This window comes from Canis aureus, chromosome X (assembly GCF_053574225.1).
Source record: "Canis aureus isolate CA01 chromosome X, VMU_Caureus_v.1.0, whole genome shotgun sequence".
Taxonomy (NCBI): domain Eukaryota; kingdom Metazoa; phylum Chordata; class Mammalia; order Carnivora; family Canidae; genus Canis; species Canis aureus.
This window is the reverse complement of record NC_135649.1, coordinates 46035373-46041372: the sequence shown is the minus strand read 5'-3', so window position 1 is coordinate 46041372 and position 6000 is coordinate 46035373. Positions and strand designations below refer to the sequence as shown.

At 48.0% G+C, this 6000-nt stretch overlaps 1 protein-coding gene across 1 annotated transcript in view; it reads left to right on the top strand.

Annotated features, from left to right (window-relative positions):
- Positions 1–4471: 4471 nt before the first annotated feature.
- The window catches only part of IL1RAPL2 (interleukin 1 receptor accessory protein like 2), a 1262761-nt gene continuing 1261232 nt past the window's right edge, over positions 4472–6000 (top strand). The window contains exon 1 of the mRNA XM_077887847.1: positions 4472–5565. The gene's annotated coding sequence lies outside the window, so the exon portion shown is untranslated. The remainder of the gene's footprint in view (positions 5566–6000) is intronic.

Below are 6000 nucleotides of genomic sequence, written 5' to 3'. Positions count from 1 at the left end.
CACTCTGACCCATTTCTTCATGTAATCAAGAGCAGTTTTGCAGAAAGGTCATCTGTAGGTAGGGATACTAACCATAGTTTGATGTGTAGTTCATAGTCATGAAATAGATTGGGCCTAGTTGGCTTAAACAGATATGACTCCAGCCTTGTTAATTTGGTGCTTGTCATAACAATAGTGATGCCAAATCTCATTATTAGCTCCTTGGGTGATTACACTCACTGCCCTTTTTCCTTTCCTGGGCTTGGCAGACTTGAAAATTTTTCTTGAAAATGCTTCTTTTTTTTATTTATGATAGTCATACAGAGAGAAAGAGAGAGAGGCAGAGACACAGGCAGAGGGAGAAGCAGGCTCCATGCACCGGGAGCCTGACGTGGGATTCGATCCCGGGTCTCCAGGATCATGCCCTGGGCCAAAGGCAGGCGCCAAACTGCTGCGCCACCCAGGGATCCTGAAAATGCTTCTTGATTGTTAATATGTATATGAAATCACTCAAGGATCTTATTAAAGTGAAGATTCTGGGCAGCCCGGGTGGCTCAGCAGTTTAGCGCCTGCCTTTGGCCCAGGGCATGATCCTGGAGACTTGGAATCGAATCCTGCATCGGGCTCCCTGCATGGAGTCTGCTTCTCCCTCTGCCTGTGTCTCTGACTGTCTCTTTCTTTCTCTCTCTGTGTCTCTCATGAATAAATAAATAAAATCTTAAAAAAAATAAAGTGAAGATTCTGATTTAGTAGTTCTGGGAGTGGGGCCCAAGATTCTACATTCCTAACAAGCTCCCAGGTGGTGCACCAGTGCTGCTGGATAACACTTTGAGGAGCAAAGTTCTAGACCATCAAGTTTCACTGAATAGTTTTTGAGAGGTCACTGGTTCCTTCCTCATTTTCTTTGCCTTTTGTTCCTGCTTGGACTCTTTATTCTTACATTCCTTAAATTCTTTGAGATCTCTTCATTTAACCATAAACCAGACTAGTGGGATTAGCCAAACAAGCAACCCTCTTTGGTACGTACCAAGAGCCCTTTTCCCATCCAAAGGAAATTCACTGATATGCTATGGTCCCTTAAATTCCCAGTTATAGAAAGTCTTCTTAAGATCTCTGGTGGAGGGTGATGTCACTCAGGAGAGTAAGGTTGGCAAGCCTAGTTAGTCATTTATCACACTGGAAAACCAACCATTATCATCAGCAGAGAGGACTGGGAGAATGGGAGGTACATAGGAGAGTACCTTTTGATGGGATGGGAGGGGCAGAACTTGGATACATAAAGGCATACTGGGTGTTAGAATGAAGCTGGGTAGAATTGGGTATAGAAAGATGGTGAAGGACGCCTGGGTGGCTCAGTGGTTTAGCGCCTGTCTTCAGCCCAGGGTGTGATCCTGGGGTCCCAGGATCAAGTCCCACATTGGCTCCCTGCTTGGAGCCTGCATATCCCTCTGCCTATGTCTCTGCCTCTCTCTCTCTCTCTCTCTCTCTCTGCATCTCTCACGAATAAATAAATAAAAATCTTAAAAAAAGAAAGATGATGGAAGGAGGAATCAACAGGACAGGAAGATAGAGTTTTTGTTTTGTTATGTTTTGTTTTTTAATGTGTTGTCTACTTCACAATTTTCCAAAGGATATTATTGGCTACTATCCTCAATGAGCTCTCTTCACTCCAACTACTAGCTCCTTAACACCCTAATGTAAGTGAGAGCCCTCATGGTTTGGCCAAAAGGACTTGCCCATGAGAGTCCAGTTGCTCAGCTCAGGACTAGGGTCTGAGGGCTTGGTGCTTTGCTAAAGGCTAGACTGGAAGCACCAGGCACCCAACCAGGAAGGTAAGACTGGAGATGGTGGTTTCCTTTGTGTGTGTGTGTGTGTGTGTGTGTGTGTGTGTGTGTATTCTGTGTTGATGCCCTCACTAGCTGGTTGAAAGCATATGGTATTGAATATTAGTATTATTAATGTAGGTTGGGCTGTCAGCTGGAAGTGGTGAGGTGGACTGGCAGGGCAAGCTTGCAGGCAGAGGGGAGTTTACATGAACTTCATAGTGAAGACGAAGAGAGAATTGGCTGTTTACTTCCTGTCAGAAGAATGGGCTTTTATATGAAAATAAGAGCTGTTACAGAACAACAGAAACTGTAGGATATTTCTCCTAGAGAAGAACACAGGCAACACCCTTTTTGAACTCGGCCATAGTAACTTCTTGCAAGATACATCCACGAAGGCAAAAGAAACAAAAGCAAATATGAACTATTGGGACTTCATCAAGATAAGAAGCTTTTGCACAGCAAAGGATACAGTCAACAAAACTCAAAGACAACCTACAGAATGGGAGAGGATATTTGCAAATGACATATCAGATAAAGGGCTAGTTTCCAAGATCTATAAAGAACTTATTAAACTCAACACCAAAGAAACAAACAATCCAATCATGAAATGGGCAAAAGACATGAACAGAAATCTCACAGAGGAAGACATAGACATGGCCAACATGCATATGAGAAAATGCTCTGCATCACTTGCCATCAGGGAAATACAAATCAAAACTACAATGAGATACCACCTCACACCAGTGAGAATGGGGAAAATTAACAAGGCAGGAAACAACAAATGTTGGAGAGGATGCGGAGAAAAGGGAACCCTCTTACACTGTTGGTGGGAATGTGAACTGGTGCAGCCACTCTGGAAAACTGTGTGGAGGTTCCTCAAACAGTTAAAAATATACCTGCCCTACGACCCAGCAATTGCACTGTTGGGGATTTACCCCAAAGATACAAATGCAATGAAACGCCGGGACACCTGCACCCCGATGTTTCTAGCAGCAATGGCCACTATAGCCAAACTGTGGAAGGAGCCTCGGTGTCCAACGAAAGATGAATGGATAAAGAAGATGTGGTTTATGTATACAATGGAATATTACTCAGCTATTAGAAATGACAAATACCCACCATTTGCTTCAACGTGGATGGAACTGGAGGGTATTATGCTCAGTGAAGTAAGTCAGTCGGAGAAGGACAAACATTATATGTTCTCATTCATTTGGGGAATATAAATAATAGTGAAAGGGAAAATAAGGGAAGGGAGAAGAAATGTGTGGGAAATATCAGAAAGGGAGACAGAACGTAAAGACTGCTAACTCTGGGAAACGAACTAGGGGTGGTAGAAGGGGAGGAGGGCGGGGGGTGGGAGTGAATGGGTGACGGGCACTGGGGGTTATTCTGTATGTTAGTAAATTGAACACCAATAAAAAAAAAATGAAAAAAAAAAAAAGATATTTCTCCAGTTTCAAAAATATTGTCCCCTTCCCCTCCTCCCCTGCAGTGCATATGAAACAAACAAAACCTTGGGAGGGAATATTGGTTTGTGCTGAAAGGACTTTTCCTTCCACACCTGGCGTCTCTTGATTCCACAATTTAAACCTCAGCTGCAGAAAGAATTTTTCCGTTTTCCAGGATATGATGGGTGAGGTGGCCCACAGGGAAAAAAAAGAATGCATAAACTTGGCACGAGAGGTGAAGGAGGGACCGCAATTTTAATTGTGCACAGGCTCAGGCTTTAAAAATCCAGTGGATGATGGACCGAAGCTAAGCTGACCAAGGAAGAAGGCTGGAAGGGCCCAAGTCTGTGCCAGGTGCCAGGCACAGAGTTCTCAGTTGCTCCCTCTAAGTCCCTTTCTCCATCTCTGGCTCATTGATTCTTTGTAGCCAACACAGAGCGATGTAGCAACCTCAGGGGAATAGCTGGAGAAAGCTCAGAGAAAGACCAATAGGAGCACAGCTCCACAGCAAATGCTTGCCCATAGCGCTCAGCTGACCCGGTAAATGAGCAATTCTGTTAAGTGTGTTAATCAGCAAGGAGCCTATGAGCCGAGTAGAATGCTTTGGAAGATACCTGGAACAAAAACGGGACTCTTCCTCTGCTGCAATTCAGACCTTGTCGGTTTCTGAGTCTCAGTCCGTCTTCTCTTAAAGAGAGGAGCTCCTGGGCCCTGTGACCTTGGAGAACAGATGGTCAGGATTATCTCTGGAGAGCCTCAGGCACGCAGCATGAACAATCACAACCCATGTTCTATCTTCAAGCCCCCTCTCGGGGTCCCAGAACCCTCCTGTTCACTGTATGATGGTCAGGGCTGGAAAACGCTGAGACTTCGGGATTTCTAACGTGGGAAGGGTGGAAGGAGTTCTCTCTGGGACTGGGACACTCTCATTATGAATACAATTAGGTGACCTGTATTTTTAATACCATTAAGTTCTGGCCTGGGGGGAACCAAGTAGGTAAACTGCTGATTGAGCAAGATACCTATTCAGTGGGTGGAACTAGGGTCCAGGATGGCTAAAAAACTTTGCCTAGTGGCCTTCCACCCCTGCACTATGTTCAGCGCTCGCCCCAACCCTATATTCCGGCCTACTCTGGTACGGACACTAGACGGCGCTGCCGGGACGCGCTTTCCTTCTCCCAGGAAAGGTAAGAGGGAAGTGCTTTTTCCTCGTCCTCCTCCTCCTTCTCCTCCTCCTCCTCCTCCTCCTCCTTTTTTTTAAAACCAGGGTATGGGGGACTCGGGGTTGGCAGTCTTTCCCAGTCTCCCTCCCCTCCTCGCGCTCCCAAATCCAAAGGGATGTGGAAGAGGAGGAGCAGCAGCAACCCTTTTCTGTGACGTGCCTGAGCTGTTCTCTCGAATCCCCACCTCCTCCCTGGTGCAATCAGTCAGCCCGGAGGCACCAAACTGTTAGCTATGGAGACGCAGCTCTAGGTGATTTCCACTACCTTCCTACCCCCACTCTAGGCATTATTTTGGAGGCAGCAACAGCGGTGGCAGGATGTGAGGCAAGCGTGGAGTGCACTTCCCAGGCGCTGCTCCCTCTTCGGAGCTAAGTGGGACCCAGTAGGCTTTTGCGCACCCGCTGGAGGGGGTTCACGGGAAATCCTGGAGCAGCGAACCGGCGGGGAGAGGCTGGCCGAGTTCGCACCTGAAGCTTACACTGCAGTCTGGGTGGTAGGACTGCTGCACTTTAGGGCGTGCATGCTTTTTGAGGAGAGTGAGAGCTATAGGCTCAGGCACCTGCGCCCCTCGGTGTACCATTTGGCCAAGACAAGGTGCAGCTAGAGCACCGCTGCTCCGAAGCAAAGTCTCAAAGGAAGAGGCCGAGAGGCAGGCGACTTCGAAGACTCTGGTCACAGAGCCGAGAGGTGGTGGCACCTGACGTTCTAGCAAAGGGGAAGAGTAATTTAGGAACCCATTTTAGCTTCTCACTGTCCAACTCCCCTTGAAGTCTACAAAAGCTCTGCTGAACTCTAGAAATCTTCCCTGGGTGAGAAGTTTCCTAGCATCTTCTGGCTAGGACAGGGAGTGGAGAAAACAGGCGGGGCTGCTCTGTCCACTCCTCCAGAAGATACCGTTTCCTCCAAGCCGCCTCCAGCTCTGATCGCCTTTGGGTAGCCTCCCTTTTCGCCCAGGAAACTCAAGCCCACGCTCTTTGGAACCCAGCTCTCCGTTTCGCCCTGGACCGCGCGCGACTCATTGCTCCAGACATGGAACTGCATGAGTAAGCCCTGCTGGACGTCGCCCGCTGTTATGCAAGACTCAGACAGGTAATGACATTTGCATAACCGGACAGTAGGCTGGTGAGGAGAAAATGTGCTAGGCTCTCAGGTGACAGAAGGGAGCAGGCAGGCTGCAACCAACAGAACCTCTATCTCTCCTTCAGCCCAGGTTCCCGCTCCTGGAAGCACTTGCCAGTTTTCTTTCTCTTACTTCACCTCTCCCAGAAAGTTTAGGGACCGGAACTCTCAAGGCCAGGGGCTCCTTGCCTAGGAGTGTGCGATCCCCGCTAGGTGCAGGCGAGCCGGTGCGTTGCATTTCTGCGGCCAGATCTTTGTGGTCTTTGCAGCTGGTGCGCGAACTTTGTAGCCTGGAAGATGCTTTTCCACTGGGCTCGTCTCTCCGATTCTGCCCACATTTCTGCCTGCAGCCAGGAGAGCAACCAGAGCACATTTAGGGCTCAAGGCGTCTCCTAGGCGAAGCAG